At 42.3% G+C, this 22,860-nt stretch overlaps 1 protein-coding gene across 2 annotated transcripts in view; it reads right to left on the bottom strand.

Moving 5' to 3' along the window:
• The window catches only part of PRKCH (protein kinase C eta), a 367,061-nt gene that overhangs the window by 268,023 nt on the left and 76,178 nt on the right, over positions 1 to 22,860 (bottom strand). For both annotated transcript variants that reach the window (XM_087855982.1, XM_045810456.2), the window contains one exon: positions 2,250 to 2,342. The gene's annotated coding sequence lies outside the window, so the exon portion shown is untranslated. The remainder of the gene's footprint in view (positions 1 to 2,249; positions 2,343 to 22,860) is intronic.

The raw sequence follows: 22,860 nt of genomic DNA, 5'->3' as shown, positions 1-22,860 counted from the left end.
GGGCAGTGGAAAGAATGCTTCTGAATTTAAAACCAGATGACATAAGATGACATTAACTGAAAAGGCACATTCACTCAATTTCCACTTCCATCGATCAATTTCGAGAAGGAAATGGAATTTTAAAAATTCCCTCACTCCTCTGATGTACCCAAATATTAGTAGAATAAAACAACGTGCCAGCTGCCAGCAAAGATCAGTCCCCCAGCCTTCAACATCCCACTACAAAGATTGGATACAGGCCAAGCAACCTTCCAGACCACAGAGAGGGTAGGTGAAGGGCCCTGAGATCAAAGCCGACACGTAGCTCATCTGAAGCCCAGGCGATATACCTCACTATGAGGATGCACGGGGGGATGGAGTGTCAGAAGAGTGAGAATACTGAAGTGTCTTTCCCAGTCCCTGAGGTCTCCTTTGGACCAGGAAGCTTTGCTGGATAGACATACATCACAGCTCTGTGTATCACATCTCTCTGCTCTTTCAGTATGAGTTTTACGTGAGTGCGTGAACTTGATGACCAAATATAAATCAGAGTTTTTTCTGTTGACAGGAAATAAAATTAGACCATCAGACATACTCAGAGCCAATATCTGCTTTCATGTTTTTCAAAGTTATAGGGAAAAGATGTCTTCCATTATAGTGACTGTCTTGTCAGAGCTCAGACTGAGCCCAATTCCATTCCACCTCCGTTCTTGGCCAAGAAGAGAAACCGTACTGTGATAAAACATTGCCAAGGGAGAGCTCCAAATAAAAGCCTCCCAGTCAATTTAGACTCGGCTTGGTTGAAGATTCACTTCAACCCCACCCTCTGCCATCCTGCCTAAGGAACCAGGTTTGGGGGTTTCTTTCCTTCAGAAATTGTGTTTCTTGTTCCCCACCACCCACCCCTGTCTCCTTACTTCTTTTTCTAGACTCCTTCTCAGAAAAGCTCATAATATCAGATTTTTAAATTTTTATTTTATTTTTCAGAGAGAGAGAGAGAGAGAGACCATGTGCAAGCAGGAGAGGGGTGGGGGGGCAGAGGGAGAGAGAGAGAGAGAATCTGAAGCAGGCCCCACATCCAGCCCAAAGTAGGGCTCGATCATATGACCCTGAGATCAGCCTGTGAGCAGAAATCAAGAGTCCCTTAACAACTGAGCCACTCAGGTGCCTCTATCAGGTTTTTTTGTTTTTTAGATTTTTTTTTTTAATGTACATAGAATTTTGTGCCGATTTTCAGGTCTCCAATAGTACGAAATTGCACACAAATCTGGAGAATAGAGAGTTTACAGATAAGTCAGGCATATCAAGTTGTTTCTAGTTGCACGTTCTCATGAGACGATTCTTCTCTGGCCCTTGAGAACATACTTCCGTCTACTTCCCTCTGGATCCCTGTCTCAGTGCGAGAAAACCACTGGCCCCAGAGGCTGGCAGACAAGTCCCCCGACAGTGTTTCCCCTCAGTGAGCTCTACCTTTTCTGCACCTTCAGAAGTTCCTTGAGTTTTGAAAACTTTCTTATCCACTTGCTTTATGAAGCATCAGGGTCTATTTGTCACTGCACACATTCTGGATCTATCATTTTCCTAAAAGCCTTGGTAGTCTTTCAAACTCATCCCCCACCCTCGAGCACCCCCTTTTCAAGTTCTTGGGGCTCTCCTCTTGGAGTTCTCTCCTGATACCCGATCTTCGGCCTCGTCTCATAACTGACAAACGTTAGCACAGGACGGGATGTAGCAATATTTCAATTTTGTGTTTTCGAACCCAGACAAAAATTATTCTGAATTGACAGATATTGGGGGTAGGGAAATATTAAAGGTGTTTTGAGTGGCAGAGTGGTGACACAGACCATGACTGCCTTGGGAGGTGGAGGTCCTGGGTAAGGTCAATTTCTATCACTGCACGTGACTTGGGTAAGTTACTTAATTTTTTGTGCCTCCTCTTCTGTGGAATGAGACTTTGGACTAAACTGTTGCTTTCCTTCTTGGCATTTAGTTGCGAATTTGTGTAGTGAACTGGGCGTGACTGATTCTTTGTTTTAATGTCGAAGGACTGAACATTTCCCTGAAGTGTCCTCCGTAGATTATTTCTATTTTCATGAGATGTTATATATAGTTGTTTTGCTACAGTGTAGGCAAAGTCCATGGTCAAACAGGTTACAACAAGGTTTCTTTCCTGCAGGATTTCTAGAGCTTTTAACATGCTAATATGCTTATGAAGCTCTGGGAAGGAGAGAAAAAGTTACAAAACTAGGTAAACGTATTTGAACACCTACCTTTTTTTGTTGCTGTTCAAACACCAATTACCATCTTGTAGACACTGGGTTCCACATAAGGCGTTTTGGAGAATGGTGACCCAGGAATGGTTTCTGGAAGAGAAATGCAGTCGTCAAAATTGCAAGAGTTCATAACAGAGGTGAGTCCTCTTACTTTCCCCTGGAAAAATTTAAAAGATCATATTGAGGTTTATTTCAGACTTAGTTCCTTCCAATGTCAACTTGTTGTCTTTTTTAAAAAAACAAAATAATGATATGCTTATTTAGTCCCCAACATGTGGGGGGAGAAGGAGCCCTTGGTGTCTTGGAGATCTTAACCCTCTTCCTACTCCACTCTCAGCCCACCGCACCCTTCTCCTCCCTCTTTCCTATCCTCACTAACCACACAGACTCTTCTAAAATGCAAACTGAGCTTGCATCATTGGAATAACTAAAACCTAAGGAATCCAAGCCTCTATGTTTCACTGCCAAGTACTCTTCCGAAAAGTTCACTGATCTTTGAAATCAGCCACCCCCAAAACCCGCCCAAGGGGGTCAAGAGAGTTAAAAGATTCCAGATGGGGCCAGAACAACCTCTCCAATTTCTTCCACCTCTGTTGCTCATTCAGGGTGTGACCTGTACAGGTCACTAAATCTCTATGTGCTTTCAACTCCCCATTTATAAAATTTGGCCGATACATATTGATTTCTAGGATGTTTAGAGATACTTGAATTAAAGAAACTACAAAGAACAAATTCCACACCTGATTTTTCTGTTATTACCAGTGAAGGCCATAGACATAACTCAACAGTAGGAAAGCAGCCATGTACAAGAAACTACAGAAACTGACCACATCAGTCTTTCTTGGCTCGGGAGCCTCTGCTACCCAATTAAGTCTGCACATTTACATTGGACCACATCGAGTTTATAAAGGCAAATATTTAATTAGTGGGACCCTAGGACTGGCAATGCTACTTCTAATGCATGTAACAAGATACTCGAAGCTTGAGAAGTAAACCCTGTAAACTTAAATTACCGCAAAATTATAAAGTTTAACATAAAAATGGAAAATCTTTAAATAGCTGTTTTGTGCAATGTTCTTAACAGACAAGACTGCCTCACAATGGAACTGTGTAACTGCTAGCAGCAGGCACTCCAGGAAGATAAAATAAACTGGCTTTATGGACCCAAGGAATTGATTTTTAATGAGACTCTGCTTGGCTGTAATGGCATCCTGAGAGAGTGATCCAGTTTCCCCGGCCTCTGGTACACAGTTACAAGGTGCAGAGCAAGGCCTTGCTTAAACAGTGCCCATGCATTTGCCTTTTTAGTGTATGAGACTAAATGAAATAAGGATGTTGTTCTAAGACACACTCCAGAAAATGCATGGGCATGTGTGGGCACACGTGCACACACGCACACTGCTCTGCTTTCACGTGCTTTCCTGAGACCTTGCCTGCTCCTATCTTCTGAGTGTTAGAGGACTAGAACTTTTGAAATTATATGAATATGTTCATATTTCCCTGCCAGAGTATAAGGACCCATAAACTAGAAGATAGACCTAATTCTTTCATATTTTATAACCTGGGTTTTCTGCTGACATTATATGGATATAGATATAGACATGAAAATATATAAATTTTTATATGAAATCTACACATGTAAATATAGATATGCACACATAACAGCAGATATGAATAAGGATAGGCAGAGGTAGAGGTAAAGATAAAATACAGATAACAAACAGTACAGAATGGAAAAGGCAGTGAGACATATTAGTGAAGAGCTTCAGCTTTTTATCTTGCTTCTACTACTTTCTAGCTGTGTGTCTTTGGGCATGTTAATCAACTTCTATGAGCCCCAACTTCATCTTCAACAAATGCAGATAATAATACCTATTTTACAGGGTTGTAATAAAGATTAAATGACACAGAAACAAATAACGATTAGGATGAATCTTAGCAATATAATATCAAGTGAAAAAAGGAAGTCCCCAAAACTTATATATAGCACATTTTTTTCATAGAGTTAAAGCTAAGTAACATATACATCTATATGTTTAAGGGTTCACATAGCATCAATAAAATTGTGCATAAAAAGGAATGATAAACAGGTTTCAGGCTGATGATGACTTGGAGTGGGGGGAGGGTGGGAGAATGCTCCTACTCTCCCCCATAGAGAGGATTCTATAGCTAGATAATAGGTGATAGCTTGTGTTATAACTTGTGTTTGGGTGGCTTGTAAGTACATATTATGAATGAGAATAACTAGCTAACTAGAAATAAAACTAGCCATGCATGGGCCAATGATAAGAATATACTATTAACCAAGAAATATGACTAATCTAGTTCTGTACACAGAAAGGTCAAAGAAAACAAGAAGATTAAATGAAATGATATGTCATAAAATGATTAGCACAGTGCTTGGTACATTGTAAACACTCAAAAAAATGTCAGGTGGCTGGCTACAAATCTCTTCATAGTTCCACAGACATTCTCATCCGCAATGGGATCAACTTCCCCAGTATCATCAATTCCCCTTCATCTTCTCTATTTCCTAATTTTCCCCTTCATCTCTCTTCCCTGGTTGCATCATCTGTATTTCCAAAATGCTTAGCTTTGTAATTTTTAAAACCTTTGAGGTTTAATCTATCTATAACACCAGGTACAGGTCTTAGGTGTTCAGCTCGATGTGTTTTGTCAATTATATTCACAAACACAACGATTATTTAAAACAAGATAGAGATTATTTCCATTGCCCCAAGAAACTTCCTTTGTGACCCTTTCCAGTCAATTATCCCCCCTGCCAGAGGCAACCTCTTTTTGACTTCCGACTTCTATGTCATTGTAAATTGGTTTTGTCCATTCATTGATGCAATATAAATAAGTCATACAATATATACTCTCTCATATCCAACATCTTTTGATTAACTTAAAGTTTTTGAGATTCTCCATATTGTTTTGGATCAATAGTTCATCTCTTTTTGTTGCTGAGTAGTATTCTGTTGTATGACTATGCTACAATTTGATTATTCGCTCTTTCTGGTGGACATCTGGGTTGTTTCCAATTTGGAGCTATTATGAGTAACCTATGAATACACTTGTACATTTGTTTTTGTAGACATATCTTGTTATTTCTCTTGGGTAGTAAGAGTGGAATTGCTGAGTTGTAGGTAGATGACTGCTTATCTTTTTGAGAAACTACCAGTTTTCCGAAGTGGTTGAATTGTTACAAAATCCTTAAGCTTGTAACGTCGAACCCCACTGAAGGGTGATTAAGTAACCACACGGACAATGACCCATTGGTGTCAGGTCCATGTCTTTTATCAACTCCAAAAGGATTCCCAGACCGGGATAATAAAGAGGGGAAAAAAAAGATGAATGTAAATGGCAACAGATCAATTTAGACTTGTCTGAGGGGAAAATGTACAAAATCAGAACAACAAGAAAGAGCTCCCTGCTGATTTTAGACCATGAAAAGAATCATTTTTAAGAATACAATTTGGGTGAAGTGAGCCTAAATCATAGATTCCCCAGTGGCATGGATGCCCCTTTCTGTTCCTGGCTTCAACAGACAGACTGAAGAATCTTTTTTGGGGGGAAGGAGTGGGTGACTGATGATAGGGACATTAATTGTCTTCCATTGGCTGGTTGCTTTGGCAGTAAAGAGAAAAGCCTGCCCTAGCCCCCAAGAGCTTACATCTGTTTCTCATACAGCTTAGCCACCCATGCTGCTTCAACCATCCCCTTCTGCTGTCCAGGCTACCACTTTATTGATTTTTTTTCCCCTGCCCTTTTAAAAAGATGAAAGTTCCTAAAAGCTTTTGCATGCAAATACGTGTGTTTGTATGCATGTGCGTGTTGGTGACAGCAATGGTTTACTTAACAAACTAAAGCAGCAGCTAGGTGAGCCAGTCCGGGCGTGTGTGTGTGTGTGTGTGTGTGTGTGTGTGTGTACCAATTACTCTGGGATTGTGCACCCCCAGTGGTGGACCCAGCAGAAGCACAACAATTAGAATGTGTTGACAACAACTTAATTAGTTGACAATGACTTGAGACCTCATTAACCCCTTTAACACCTCATGGTTTATGATTAAAATGAAATACTTAGAGATTGTTGGAAGGATGATTTGTCTTACTAGCAGCAGTTGTCTAAATACAGCTAGAATATTTGATATTTCTTTGATACATCTTCCCTTATTTTGTAACCATCAACAATGATTATCCAAAAAGGTTATCGTTATTCTGTAGAAATCCATAGACTAATGATTTCTACGTTCACTCAGAAACCTACTATTTTGCTTCTGTTCCCAATAACCTCCCACTCTCCTCCAGCCTTTTTAAATAAGTGATGTTCAAACTTTATTTTTTAAGTGAGCTCTTTCATTCTTAGAAATTACATGGACTGATAAAGTTAACTGTGACTCTTCCTAAAATCACTCCAGTTGGGAATTTAGTGCCTACAGAATTCCACCATGAGAATTCACGGGCGTGTGTGTGTTTGGATGGTCTGGCAATATTTCACTCAATTGCTAGGCTCATGCTCCCCAAAAAAACAGAACAATAGTTTTCATTTTCTTGATGGGTTCTCAACAAATGTTTAAGAAATAGATGGACTGATGCAGAGTTTCTCCGATCTTCCAGAATGTATTCAGTTTCACCCAGCCTCTAAAATAGACGTCATTTAAACCACTAGAGGTAAAATCCAGTGGTTCCTTTGTTCCTTAATATTTCTTCAGCAAGAAGCTTCAGTGCTTCTGGGCCAATCCAATTATAGTACGTATGGAACTGCAAATATCAGACGACATTGCAATATCTGAGAAAGTTTGAAATAAGATTTATTTTGATTTTAAAATCTGAATCTCCTATAAAGCTATAATCTTAATATCAGTAGTACTATTTAGAAATGCAATCCATTGTCTGTTTAGTTACTCCAACCATTTATTTGATATGGAAGTTTCATATCAATGAGGCCAACACTAATAAATTTGTTCACTTCCCGGACAATGGTCCTTAACCTTCTTTGGGCCGTAGACTCATTGAGGAATAGAGTGAAATCTATAAATCCTTCAATACAGAAGAGGACTCTAGTCACTTCTATACCAAACTGATTAGGTTTCCAGGGATTTATGGATTCCAGATTAATATTCTTTTATCATCAGTAACATAGGGATGATTTTAACCTTCCAGACATGTTGGTGATAATTAATCTATAAAACCAATAAAGGGAAAATGGGCCAATTGTGAGAAGATCATATTCAAATTGGAACTACGATTTGAGAGAACGACCTTAGTTAGAAATCCAAGAAGGCAAAAAAAAAAAAAAAAAAGTGCCTTATTATAAAAAAAGGGTCGCGTGTGCAATGGACATTTATTGAAAAGATTGATTGACCAGAAGTTCTAGGCAAGTGCTTCTCACAACATAATCTATATGACTCCTTCAGCAGAATTAACAGCGATGCTTATGTCAAGTGTGTATTCCTAGGCCCCACGTTTAACCAACTAAATTGGCGTCTCATCTGAGGGGAGCGGAGGCCCTGCATTTCAGTTTAACAAATTTCCAGGTAGTTCTCATACACAGTTAAGTTGGAGACTCCATCTCTTGCCTTCTTATTCTTAGCTCTCATTCTTAACGTCTTTTGCAAGTACTTTATTTATATTAGTATCGTTAGTCAGTCACTGTGAATGCAGATCTTCCATAAACATCCAGAAAATGCTTTTGATAACTCCAATTTGGATAGTGGATGTCATTAGGGAGAGAGCCCTTGGAAGGCAGCTGCAAACAATTGTCACTCCACTGCACTTATCATCAGACTCGGGGCACTTTAGATTGGCCCATCACATTGTTTCATTTTTTGGTACTTAGTCATTTGTTACAATAAAAATTAAGTTACAGGGAAGGAACACTGTGACAGGATAATGGAGTCCTGCTCAGAAGAACCCAGCCTGCCTCCAATTCATCACGGCATTTATGGTGCATTAGAAGACATTACAGTGACAACATCATTCCTTTGGGGCAGGAAGAAAAACCAGATTGAGTGGGAAAGAGGGAATTTACTTCATGAACTGGGCAAAAGTGAAATAAAAATAGAAATCAGGGGTGGTTTAAATTGCCATGTTCAGCAAAGGACAAGGAAAACGCTAACAGTCTCTGAGACTAACCTTCCAATATGTTAAAAAATTAGCTTATTTCACCTTGTATCACGTGAGCAGTTTGTGGGTTAAAAAGGAATGGTTGCCTGAGGAATAACAGAGAGGCATATGGAGAAAATGGGCAAAGTTAAGGCAATTTAAAATGATTAAAGCCCGCAAAATATTTTGCAAATATAAAATCCTGGAGAGAAGCTTAATAATAATATTTGTCCAATGAACTGGGCCAAAGATATCTATATTGTCTAGGTATTTTAATTGGAGGCCTGAAGTATCATTATAAAATCATAAGAAATCTATGTCTGTGTTCTCATAAAAATAAAAATGGCTGTTTGATGTTGGAAAGTTCTGTTTTGAGACATAGGAGCTAAAGGAATGTGGTGCTGGGTAGGCATGGCTGCCAATTTAGACCTGGGAACTTAATAACTTTATAGTACTTTTACTAGTATACCCTACACTATGTTAAGCCTGGGGGGAAAAATGAGAGGCAACTTGGTATAATGGGAACAATGTCTTAATTCTGGGAGATTTTTAAGGTAACATTTCTTTAAACTCTACTTTTTATTAAAGCGACATTATTTCATAGATCTCAGATTTTGGGTTGGGGGGGTCCACTGTACTCCTTAATAAAATCTTTAATTCACTTAAGAATCAATTTGAACAAAAGCCTGTGTGGTCTCATTTTCTTTCCCTGTCAATCTGTGTTATTTCCAGGTTGAAAGGTAATTTTGACCATAAACATGGTTTCCATCACACATTTCTAATTTTAACCTATTTGTCTCCGTTTGATTTACATTGGGTCTAGAGCAAATTAACTATTGTGAGCTTTTATTGAAAATTAATTAGGTGGCTAAAGTGCCCATGGCAGACTCTGCCAGTACATGTTTCTCTCTGGGTCGCCAGCCTTCTCTAGTTAAAACACCTAGCAACTTAAAAAAATCCATAAAACGAATGATATAATTAGTTCCAGAGTGGAACTCAATCTCTTTGAAATCAGATGCTTTCTTCTAGTGCTGAAGGGCCATGCTATAGCAAGCATTTTATGGTATCAGGGGATTTTCCCGGGGGGTAAAGAGTAGCTCATTCTAGCTGAATCACCTCACATGACTTACAAAAGGTGTCCTTGTGGTTCTAAATATAGCTGCATCTATGATCTGATTCCTAAGTCAAAGCAAGGAGAAAGAGGGAAACTGGGTTTACAATACCGTAATGATAGAAAATAAGCTATCCAGGTTGGAAAATAGACTCCAGGAGTGTGTATGTGCGTACGTGGGGGTGTGTGTGTAGGAGAGAAAGAGAGAGAGATCTTATACTTAGGAAAAACCAGGATGTAAATGTGATTTATTGTAAATAGTTCCACAACATTAAAATGAGTTTTTATTTTCTATGTATGCTGCTTCAAAGAAGAGCTCTGTGGGCTCATAAAAATGCAGAGAACAAATAGGGGCCTCTAAGTCCAATTTATATGCCATGCCCACTGTGCACTGAGACACATATAATCTGTAAAATGTCAGCTTCAAAGTTCCACCGAGATCGGTGCTAACCCTGACCTCTGGCCTTGCCGCCTCTGGCTGGGCCTGTGTGCTTTCTTTACCAGCTGTTTTAGATAAATGTGTTCCATTTTTAAGAGATTGTCTCAGCGTTTTTTACATGAATAGTGGTAATATTATTAACTCTCACTGGAGAAACCACCTTTTCTAAGAGGGCTTTACAGAGGAACCAATCATTTCAGGCCCCATGCAGAGAGTAGTGGATTAATAAATATGTCATTGTACTGAAAATATTTAAACAACACTGGGAGAAAAGAGCAAGGCACACAACAAAAGGAAAGCATATTAGTAGTGTTTCCTGTCAAAATACACAGAGGAAGCACTTTATTTGGACCATTTTCTCCATAAAGAGACATGGCGGGCCAAGATAAACACAGTGAAGGAATCTGGTTTATCCCACTTTGGAGGTTGGAGACCATCAGCTCAACCAAAGTTATGAGACCAAAACCAGGTTTTCTCTCTTGAGGCTGCTAAGTGAAGCCATCAACAGAGGCAAGCAGATAGACTTAGCGGATCAATATTACACAGTTAAGTGGCGCATACAATTTCTGACATGGTTTAGTGAAACAATTCCCTTATTAGGATCAATAAGCAGAAAACTCAGAGCAACACAGATAAAATTTTGTGACGAGGATTTACCCAACTAAGACCATAAACAAAGGTTTCAGTCAGAGTCTGGGGACATTTTTCCATTTCAGCAGAACAAAGTAAACCCTAAATTCATGTTTACCGAACGCTTCCTGAATGCAATGCAGTTCTTGATGTAGAGTGGGCTTAAAGACATACAAAGAAATTATAATTGCTACTAACCTAGAGAATTAACTTTCCAGGATCAAAAAACCAGTCAGACTTCACAGGGACGAGCACTGTCAGCGGGAGGAGCGAGAGCGACCGAACCGCAGTTCTGACAGAAGGCGGTACACACGGTGAGCTTCGCTGAGGGAGATGGGCCCTGACGTCCACTCTGACCAGCCACAGAGCAGACCCAGGTTAGCGACTGAGAAATGGACGCTAGTCTATTTGCTAAGGGAGACAGAGAATGGAGAGGAGACAAAATAAAAATAGACCATCTTTGGGTATGAAACATTCAGTGCGAACATGCTGAAGAGAGGAAAGTGGGGGCAGGGAAGCTGACTGAATTCACTCCTGGTCAGTTTTACCAGCTGTCAGTGTCTCTCATCCAGAAATTCTGGCTGGTCCCCATTTTGACAAGCCATGGAACTATGATTTATGATACATTCCAAATTTAAGACGATTACAGAGAACATTACAAGACCCTGAAATTATCACAGCCCCCTCAAATCCACATGCACTTGAAATAGGATCCTAAATTCTCACCATTAAACGTGATGCTCTAAAACAATTGGAATTTTTTCACGTATAAAGACTGACATCATGTAGATTGAATAAGTCACGACTAGTACTTTTTATTTTTATTTTATTTATTTTTTTAAAGATTTTATTTATTTATTTGACAGAGATAGAGACAGCCAGCGAGAGAGGGAACAGAAGCAGGAGGAGTGGGAGAGGAAGAAGCAGGCTCATAGCGGAAGAGCCTGATGTGGGGCTCGATCCCATAACGCCGGGATCACGCCCTGAGCCGAAGGCAGACGCTTAACCGCTGTGCCACCCAGGCGCCCCACGACTAGTACTTTTTAACATGAAAAGCTTCCTCAAAATAGATAAGACTGTCAAAAACCACTAGAGAAATTATTTTGAAAAAGTAGGATGTGCTCATTCTAGGATATCATATTATTAGTGAATTTGGCACTTCCAAATGTGTTACCCAAAAGCATTAAGTCTACACCAGGTGAGAAGGTTGTTTTTGAAATTGATCTTGTAGAATTGTCCCTTTTAAGTGGCTGCTTTCATGAACCAGCCAGTATTTATATATTATTATAAAGATAATACCCTTACTTACCTCACAAGGGTGTTTTGAAAATTAATTAATGTTTGCCAAGTACTTTGAGTTCTACAGATGAAAGGTGGGGTGGAAATGCTAAGTAGTATTATTATTTTCTTCTGTATTTGAACTTGCCTCTTATAAGACAATCTTTTTTTTTTTTAAGATAATGATCTCTCCTTTGGGGAGAAAAGGCAAAAACTGCCTCATCCACAATCAAGCTCTCATAAGGAGGACAGGTGTAATTATTAGGATTTGGCTAAAGAATAGATTGAAGCGGATGGCAACCTTCAAAAGGATGCATCTCCAACTCCCAAGACCTCTCCTGGGAGTCCCAAAAGTATCAAGTTCATCTGGTGATTTCTGCCGAGATATGGCCAAATATAAAGGCTGGGGTCAGTTGGGTATTTATGTGGCATATAAAGAAAAACCCAAACCCTTTCAATTAAGCTCTTTGCTGTTAGGTGTCCGTGAGGTCCACAATCTGCTTACTGAAGAGAAAGATGCTCTCTTAATCCTGCCAAGAGGTTAAAGGGCAACATGGAGGAAATTGGTTTGGCTAACCTAGTTGGCTAAACTGGCTCGAGAGAAACTGATTTTGCTCTGCTCTGGGTCCTCAACCCTCACTTTAATCCTGGTCAGTGCAGCCACAGATCTCAGTGGGTCCGTTTGGGAACGTGCAGGACTGTGGCGAAGAAGGAGCAGGACAAATCTCAAGAGCCCCCGAAACTCAGAAGCCTTGTCCCCTCCCCCTATAGACTGTGCATTTCTCACAGGCAAGGGATGGGTCTGGGTTAACAGCGTCCTTTCCGGTACTTGGCAGGTACAGAGCTAGTGAAGGAGGAAGCCATGTTGTACTGGTGATGGGTGGGGGTGCCTGTCGACACCAAGAAGACCGGATTCCCGTCGAGAAAAGTGGCTTCAGATTCCCTGGAGTTTTCTGACTCTGTTCTTTGGTAGAGAGGTTCATATAGGCAGAGAAACATTAAAATAGTCTCATTTTTATTCTTGCCCCAAATTAAAGGTTTACCTACCATCAATGACCTCCCTCTCAAAAATTAACATGTGATTGTCAATCTTTTGGATTTAAAAAAAAAATGTTTCTATGTCTTCACCTCTAATATTGGACATTGTCATTAAGCAATAGCCAGTTGATAAAACATCAAAGAGACTGAGAGCTCCCTGAGGGAAGGAAAAGTGCCTTTTTCAGCTTCTTACGCTCCCCAGTGTCTAGCACAGAGGTCTGAACATAATAGAGATTCCTAAGTATTTACTGAAAGAGGAAAGCAGGAAAGAAGGGAAGGAGGGAGGGAAAAACGGAAGGAGGGAGGAACCTGTCTGTGCACAGGTTTGGCTTACTTTCAGTAATTATATCTTGTATTCGCCGAGCATTTATTAGAGACCAGCTACTGAGCATACATGATCTCAAGGAATCCTCCCGATAGCCCTGCGAAGGGGGTACCATAAGCAGTCCCATTTTACAGAGGAGGAAACTGAGGCTAAGGAAACTTAGAAAACTTGCCCGAAGTTGCCTAACTGGGAATTGGCAGGTTAGAAACCAGTGTGATGAAGCATTTTCATTTTGAGAGTCAGAGAACTGAGCCACCAACTCTCTTCACTATGTCCCCGCAACAAAGTTAAAGAGGACTTTGCAAAGCAAAGCATATTTTAAAGCCTCAGGATATATGTTACATACAAGGAAACGTACTCTTTTTAAAAGCACGCATCCTGCCCCCCCTGCCAAATTAAGGACCTAAGGATTCTGAAAATATCCAAATTCCACTGCAGCCAAGGGGAAAAGTGTGGCAAGATGCATCAAGTTTTCTTTGAATGTTTTTGACCCCACTGACCTATCTCGAACACACCCCCTTTTCCCCAGGCAGTCTTGAAGTCTACCACATGCTTTTAGGTTTATCGGAATTACTCCTGCTCACGAAGCAGATAGATTCCGGCCTGTGCACAAATAAGTGGGAGCCTGGCAGACAGTGAGATGGAAAAGAAACAGTTCGGCCGCAGGCAGTTAAAGCTGCTCTTAGAACCCATGCGCAGAATAGACGGAGCTCTTTAAAAAATTGCTTAACCTAAGCATCAACGTACCATGGAAGTGGCAAACACTCAGAGAATTTGTTTTTAGAAACCTAAAAAAGAATAAGTCTTGTGCGTTCGGTTTTTAATTCAATAAATTTAAAAAGGTGACTAAAAAACCAACACAAAACAAAACATCATTTCTACTCCTCCAGAAGCACTACCTTAAAACAGTTTTCTCTTTTTGTTCGGTCAGTGACGTGCTGGTTTGTCCTCACTCATCCAGCAGGGGTCAGTCTTGCCCACCATACTCTCAACGACGCCACTGCTGGTCTACATAGTCCATGCCAGGGGCTTTATTCAGAGCAGCAGGGTGAATATGGGCAAAGACATCAGCCCCAAAATACTGAGGAGAAAAGAATCTGGTGTTGGAGGTGGGACTGCAATATTGGGAAAACGGATACTTTTGTAATGCTTGTGTATGAACAGGAGGCTTCAAGTCTGGACTTTAAACTTGTCAATTTATCGGACAAATTGGTCCGTTTCTATCACAAAATCCTAGCTTAGTTCCATTCTTGCTGCTAAATCGGAATATACAGGGTGTCTCTCTCCTCTGCGTCGTTGTCAGGCTGGGTGAATAGGGAGAGGGGAGTCGAGCCGCTGGTGTTTCCCTGTGGCCAGGCCGTTCTCGGCCAGTGCCTGAGCAGTGCTCACCTGGGCCTCAGCGATCGCCCCAGCCTTGCTAGAGCAACGACTGTCCAGCCCGCTGCGTCCTCAGTGATCGTGCTGTCTCCGATGGAAGTTAGTCTTTAGCTGTGGCAGCTTCCTCTTCAGGAAGGCAGGGCAAGCTCAAGTTCGCACGGGCTGTCTAGAGCAGATCGGAGGCTGTGGGTACCTGGAAAGATGTGTCGGGGGAAGGCTAATCTTCCTGCCTTCCCACACATTGGTGGTTCTCTTGAGGCCACAGGCACAAACCAGAGAGCGAACAGCCTAGCGCATGGCCACGTTCTGACACCCACGAGGGCAGGGGTGCGGTTCTGATACTGAGGAAAGTGGCCTACTGAGGATGGAGCTCCATCAGTCAGGGTGCATTGCAAATAAAGCAGCCCTTTGTGGTTGCTCTGAGCTGCTCAGAGGGTGAACATCGATATTTAAATCAAATATTTAAAAGACATGTTTATTCTGAGCCCTCTAAATCTTTTTCTTTTTAATACTTGAGACTTAAAAGAAATAGACCTTAGTTTTAGAGCAGTTTTAGGTCCACAGCAAAATGGAGCAGAAAGTGCAGAGAGTTCCCAAATACCCCCATCGCCCCCTCCAGTACACACACATTGCCTCTCCCACCATCAACATCCCCCACTAGAGTGGGCCATTTGTTACAATCAGTGGACCAACACTGATGCATCGTTATCGCCCAAAGTCCGCGGTTTACATTGGTGTGATACATTCTATGGGTTTTGACAAATGTATAATGACATGTATCCCCCATCCCAGGGCCGGACAGAATATTTTCACTGCCCTAAAAATCCTCTGTGCTCTCCCTAGTCAACTCTCCTTCCTTGCTAACCCTTGTCAACCACTGATCTTTTCACTCTCTCCACAGTTTTGCTTTTTCCAGGATGTCACATAGTTAGAATCACACAGTACATAGTCTTTTCATATTCACTTCTTTCACTTAGTAATATGCCTTTAAGGCCCGTCCATGTCTTTTCACGACCCCTTTCTTTTTAGCACTAAATAATATTCCATTGTCTGGGTGCACCACGATTTATCGATCTATTCGCCTACTGAAGGACATCTTGATTGCTTATGGCAATTGTGAATAAAGCTGCGATAAACATCGGCGTGCAAATTTTTGTGTTGACATACGTTTTCAACTCCTTTGGGTAAATACCAAGTATCGCCTTTGCTGGATCAAATGGTGACCTTGATACCTTTTCATTATGGTCTTTGCAATTGTTGTGTAAACATTCTACCTTCAAAATTATAGCACAGATGTTTTCTTCCCTTTGGAGCTTACATTCCGGTGGATGACTGACTGCTCCTTCTGCTCCAGGATTTTAGCACCAACTTCTGGAGAAGGGCCTGTGTCTGAGCAGTAATTGTCAAAGGAGAAGCCGCAATGCAGTTGCTGTTGATGCCTCTTCAGCTGGAGACATAAGGAGGGATAAGTGGTTTTATGAGTGGTTTATCCAGAATTAGACCAAATCATATACAGTAAAAAAACGCTGCTTCTAATGCTGGAATTTCCAATTGCTTGTTGATCATATAAATTGGGCTACTGAATTAGATTAGCTCCAACTTTACGTTCTGGGGGAAAAAAGAAAATATTGCATTGCAGTGATGGTCATGGTGGTAGAGGTATGAGCAGGGGGGCCCTACTGAATAATTTGATGCCTATTCCAATTCCCAGCGTTGGATACTTGTCAAAAAGAGTTGGAATTTCTGAGGTATGTCCTTGTTCCTTTTGGCCATATGAGCTTTCCTAGTATAGAGCCCCCAGAAGGTACCAACGGTTATGGCCTTGGTAGGCTTCTGTGGAGATTGAGAACCGTTAGCCAGGAAGCGCGAGCCGTCCGTGTGCACCCTCTGCAGGTTGAGTGGTGCCAGCCAATATTTTCGCTTTGTTTACATCGCTGTGGTCTTTCTGTCATTCACATCCTTTTTGTCTGACTGACAATTTTTGGTTTAGCAAAATAGTTTTCCAAAAAATAAACCAACTCCAGATTATTTTGATGGTTGAGGTAACATGCTGAATGTAAAAATGTGAGTCTCCCAGTAACTCTGGGAGACTAGTTGTACTCTAGGTGTGGTCCAGCCCACCAGCCCAGGAGCTCCAGAGAACACTGAGAAAGTAAAGACATCTAGAGGATACTGATTTTAGATGAGAAAAAATGTTGTCGGAGGATAAAGCTCATGAGGACTGAGGTGAGTTTGATGCATTTCTTTGTAGCAGACCCCCAAACTAGACGAGGAGGCCCTGTAGCCACACAGTTGTGAAACAACACTGAAAGACTGTCTCCACTCGCAGTCGATGACGTTTTTAGAATTATAGAAAAATAAGGCCCATAGGGACACGGAGGTCAGACTATCCATGCTAGCACTTCCAAATGATCACTACTATTGTCCAGGTAACCATGTAACTTCACTTCTACTGGAGGGTATTTGAAAGCCTCCCTAAGTCAGACGTTCTATGGTTTATTTTCCTCTTCCTTCCAATCATTTCACCAAAACATCCTTTAATCAACTCACTTCCAAAATTATCTGGCTTTTCATTTAAATAAATTCTTGAGGGGCTGAGGTGTGCATAGAACATATAGAGAGAATTATTAAGGATAATTAAAAATGTATATAGGTTGTGTTTTTACAGAGTTTTAAAAATATATCTAATGCCCAGGATCTTTTTGCCTTGGTGGGGCACTTTCTTTTTGGCAAATCATCATTTAGTTTAGTTCATCACTTTTTTTTTTTTTTTGAGAGAGAGGGGGAGAGGGAGAGAAAGAATCTTAAGCAGGCTCCACACCCAGCATGGAGCCTGGTGCAGGGCTCGATCTCATGACCCCAAGATCATGACCTGAGCCGAAATCAAGAGTCCGACATTTGACTGAGCCACCCAGGGGCCACTCATCAAATATTTTCTAATGATCACTCCTGCCAGATGCTGTGGTAGGAGAATTAGTTAATGGATAAGACATTGTCCCTGCCCTATGGTGCCCCCAGTGCCAGTGGGGAGCTGGGCCATTTCCATGTGATGTGGGGGTGCTGTGTGGGAGGATGGTCAGGGAGGCAACATCTCTGCACCTCAGCCTGGAGATCTCACTCCTGAGCTGCTTCTCAAAACCAGAAGAAGTCAGGCAGGTTGACAATGGGGGCAGAAGACCGAGAAGAGGATCTCATGTGTCACATGACATGAGCAAAAGTATTAAGGTGGCTTCCACCTGAAGGGAAAGGAGGAGAGTTGAAAAGGGATGATATTTGGAGGGATACATGCACCCCAATGTTTACTGCAGCATTATCGACAATAGGCAAATTATAAAAGCAGCCCAAGTGCCCGTTGACTGATGAATGGATAAAGAAGGTGTGTGTGTGTGTGTGTGTGTGTGTGTGTGTGTGTGTGAACATGCACACACACACACACACACACACACAGGAATATTACCCAGCCGTAAAAAAGAACGAAATCTTGCCATTTGCAAAAACATGGATGGAGCTAGAGAGTATTATGCTAAGCAAGATAAGTCAGTCAGAAATAGACAAATACCACATGATTTCACTCATATATGGAATTTAAGAAACAAAACAAACAAGCAAAGGGAAAAAAAGAGAGAGACAAATCAAGAAGCAGACTCTGAACTATAGAGAACAAACTGATGGCTGTCCAGGGGTGGGGGAAGGGGATGGGGGAACTAGGTGATGGGGATTCAGGGCTGCACCTGTGGTGATGAATACTGGGTGATGCATGGAGGGGCTGAATCACTCTTTTGTACGCCTGAGACCAATATAACACTGTATGTTAACTACACTGGAATTAAAGTTAATTTTTAAAAAAGAAAGAAAGGAAGGAAAGAGATGAGGCTGTGGGAGTGCTTGGGAGTACGTCATGGGGTTTGGACTCTACACTGTAAGAAATGTGGAGTCACAGCAGGAGTTTAAGCAGGAATTCACTTTTTTAGCTGGAATGTTCTGGTGGTTATGTGGGGGATCATGGATTGGACGGAGTAAGACCAGAAGAAGAGAAATTATTGAGAAAGCTTTGTCAAAAGTTCAGGACTAGGAAGAGAGGTGTGAATTCATGACTCCCAAGCAAGTTTAATGGGAAGATTCTTTTAAGTAGAAATACGTTGCAGCTCATTTCCCATTTGCCTAGTACATAAAAGCACTTTGGGAGCAGGAAGACTAGGGCCCCACAGGCACCCAGTCTCTTCTGGAAGCTCTCCCTCATGTCACTGAGCATCCCAAGACCAGAGGCCACCAACCACTGGGTGTGATTTTGGAAACAGAGGCAGGCCCTTCTTCCCCACCCCCTTCCAGATTTGCTCACTGATATTTCCATCACTAGTATCTTAATTAGGCCTAAAAATAAATCACCTCCGTGAGCTTACCTTCTCGTTCATACTTATTAGGTTTGAGATGCTAAAAAAAATCTGAGCACTGTAATAGGTTGACTAATCTGATGTCAGATCCTGTGCGGTATTTTCTGTCTGTCCTTCTAGAGGGATTCTCTGCCCCTCCATGGCCTGTTCCGTGCCGCAGGAGGCTGGCCCCTGAAGCACCTGCCAGCTCCCTGTCCCTGGACCCCTAGACCTCGGTGCTGGTTATCGTCCCCGGTGCTCCGCATTCCTCACTGACTCCCCTTACCTGCCCACACCTCGTGGCCCAGCTCCTTCATGTAATTCTCGTCCGTTAACTCTGCTATGAGTCCTTTCCTTGGTTTGCATTTTGGTAGGGGTAGGACACGGAGCTCCTGAGCATGAAGGTGGCCATGGAGAAAAGAAGAGACCAAGAAGGAAGCTTCTGGAGTCTCCTAGGACCTATTGCAGGGCTGCGGGATGGCCCATCTGCCAGGCTCCTCCTTTGCCTCCTGCTTATGCTGTCTAAGGGAAAGGCGGCCTCTCAGATCTGGTTTGAATTTATGTTTGATTTGTGCGGGGTGATCTGTAATTCGTAGCCACTCCATCAGTAGGCATTTCTCGTCTAAGCGTGTGACTTCGCAGACCCCTCACACGAAGGGAAACAAGAAGCACACAGATGTCATCCCACGGCGGGCACGGTAGAGTCTTCAAGGGTTAAGACACAGCCCCACGCTGGGCAGCCGGTACAGGTTCGCCAGAGCTTTCCTTTTGCGTTTAAACAAGAAGGTAGTTGGTGGTCTGGGGCCACAGCCTGTTATACATTCCTCGGTTTTATTAGGATAACCGTAAGCCTCAAAGACCCACCCTGATGTCAGCGGCAGGTTTTATAGAACACTCAAGTTTCTTCTTGTTGGGTTCAGGGCCGTGTAAAGTGTGAGGCATAATGGAGAGCAGGCTGGAAGACCAGTTGAGGGCCGACAACAGTCCCGGTTCCTGATGTGAATATTTAATAACTCCTCATTACAGGGGGAGGGTGACGACCAGATGCCTGTTGCTGGCCTCTCCAGAGCCCACTAACCCTTCGAGCGGCTCCAGGAGCAGGGGTGTGTTTGGCAGTCGCCTCTGCCGGTCACACAAGCCGGAGGGCGGGACGCGCCAGGTTGATGTGGGAACGCAGGAGAGGAGCATTTGCTGGAAACATCTCGTGTGTCATTCAGCAGCCAAGGGGCGAATTGCTTTTGATATGGTGATTTCCTGAGGTGCTAGAGCACGGTAGGTTTAAAACACGTTTTTTAAAAAATAAACTCAAAAGCACTGTAACAAATACAAACTCCCGCTCGGCGTGCATTGCTAATACGCCGTTTCAGGATGTGTGTTGACGGAGGCCCCGGAGAGCATCACCTGAGCTTGAACTTTGGCTAATGGGCATGACAGTGACCTAGCTCTGCACTCCTGAGCTGAAAAACACCCTCGCAATTTGTCAGGTCCTAGACGGTGTCTTCATCCAGCTGTGTTTTGAGCGCAGCTGGGCTGGGAATCCAGGCGTCTTGCGTTTCCGTGGCACATGGCGTTTCCCGACGGAATGCTCACGCCGCGGCTCCTGCCTCCTCCCCGGGGCCCCGGGAGGAGAGGGTTTCTGCCGCTCAGCCTTCCACCCCATGGCGCGCCGTCTTCCCCGGAGTGCTCCCCGGCCCGGACTGAGCCGGAGAGATCCGGGCTGCGCCGCTGTGCTCTGCTGCTACCCAGCCTCCCTGCATCAAGGAACCACTTCAAGAGCAACCGCTTATGATAAAGTCGCTTTTACCCAACATTTTAATATGTAGGATGCGTCCGTGAATTGGCCTTAAAAATCTGAATCCGAGACATAGGTAACAAGTTATTTGAGACACTTTTGTTGTTTTCCTTCTTTAAAAACAATTCCAAAATGGACATAACTGTATGTTACTATCCTGCTTAAAACTTGGGCTTTCTCTTCCTCTTAAAATCAAATGCAAAAACCATTAACGCAATCGATAAGGCCATGTTTGCTCTGGCCCTGTGCCCTGTCTGGATGTCCTCTTTCCTCCAAGCTGTAGCCCCTCTGGCCTGCGTTCAGCTTCTTGAATATTCCCCACACGTCAAGGTCTCTGCACATGCCATTCTCTACATCTGGGATGTTTTCCTCTTTCTAACCCCCTCCCTCCCCCCTCAGATTTTAGCTTTAATATGATTTCTTCAGGAATGCCTTCCCAAACTCTAGCTTAGGTCAAGTCCCCATTGACTTCATAGCCCCCTCAACTTCTCTATTGAGCCTATTGTCATTGGAAGCAATTAATTATTAGTATAATTTCTTATTCGGTGTCTCATTCCCTTCTAGACTGTAGATATCAGGAAATAATGGGGCCTGGATTCTCAATGCCTAATAGAGTACCTGGCATATAGATGAATGTCTGTTGAATTAATTATTTTAAACAATGCATGCTCATTACAAAACGAATTACAGAAGTGCAGAAAAATACCAAGAAAATTAAAATAATCTATAACCTTACATCTCAGGGATAAGAACTCTTAACATTTGGGTGTGTTTCCTTATGGCCTTTAAAAAAACAAACAAACATATGTGGCATATAAATAAGCATTACCTACTGAAAGTTAGATCCTATGGCCATTTAGGACAGTCTTCTTGAAATGCACCAGGCTCCTGGTATTCCAAACTGAAGTCAGTGGGTGAGAGCTCTGAGCAGAGTCACTGTTCATGGTCTCTAAGGCTAGTGAGGGATTAAAATCTAGCTCCCAGGAGCAAGTTCCAGGGCCTTCCTATTATACTCCGTTGTCACTCTAAGATTGTCTATTTAGGTCCTTTTTTAGTAAAGGAACAATTTTTTAAATACTCAAAATATGTCGCCTCACTGTTTTGTTTTTGTTGCTGCTTCCGTCGTTCTTCCCCTAATTCATAGGATAGGGACATTTTTCAGAATCATGGTACCAACTGCCAATTCCTAGCTCTTCTGCAAAGGGGAGGTGTCTGGAAATCGCCTGGGAACAACTGGATGATTCATTCCCAGGTAACAGTGTGACTTCTGTGCCCAGTACCTAACACAGTTTATCCCACAGACCCTGTTTCTGTCGATGGGCTAAGTCTACAGAGCAGATACTGCTATTATCTCCATTTTAAGGATGAGGAGACATGGCTTAGAGACAGCACAGAACTTTCCCATGGTCATGCAACTGGTCGGTGGCTGAGTCAGGGTTAAAACCCGAGCTGGCCCAACTCCAAAGCCCAGACTCAGAGCCACGACACCAGGCTGCCCAAAGTGGCTCGCTCCTGATTCTACCAAGTGGATCAGGAATGTGAGTAGACTTCACAGAGCCTTGAAGACCCCAAAACTTGTATATAAATGTTGTGTGCCTGCACAGATTTGTATTTTTTCCAGGGAGAAGTTCTCCCTATTTCATCAGACTTGTTTGGAACAAGAAAAATAAAGGTTCATCTGGATTAACAATTACACTAATATCTGTTGCTTGGTTACCAAGTACTGTTCTAAACACTTCACATGTATTAAATCCTCACAATAGCCTTGTGGGATAGGTACTATTATCACCATTTTATCGTCCAAGAAACAGACACCGCGAGCTGTTACTTGCCAAGGTCTCGCAGCTGACCTGTGGTGAAGGGATCTCATCCAGGCAACTGCTCCAGCCTGTGCTTTTACTAAACCACAGTGAGCAATGCCTCCTTTGCTGATAGTTCAATGCTATCTGCTACCTGAACTAGGGGTGTATCTTCTGATTAATGTATACAATCCATGTGGTAGTTTTTCCTTCCTCTCCCTAAAAACCACTAATAAATTAAATTGGTGGTGGATCTTTCAACAGAGGGTATCCTAGAAGAAATTAGTAACTCTCCTTGGCAGGATTAATCACATTAGCGAGTCACACCTTTGGAAAAACGA

This window comes from Ursus americanus, chromosome 26 (genome assembly GCF_024610735.1).
Source record: "Ursus americanus isolate L20-20 chromosome 26, mUrsAme1.1.p, whole genome shotgun sequence".
Taxonomy (NCBI): domain Eukaryota; kingdom Metazoa; phylum Chordata; class Mammalia; order Carnivora; family Ursidae; genus Ursus; species Ursus americanus.
Note: the sequence above shows the minus strand (reverse complement) of the source record. Positions and strands in the feature narration are given on the sequence as shown.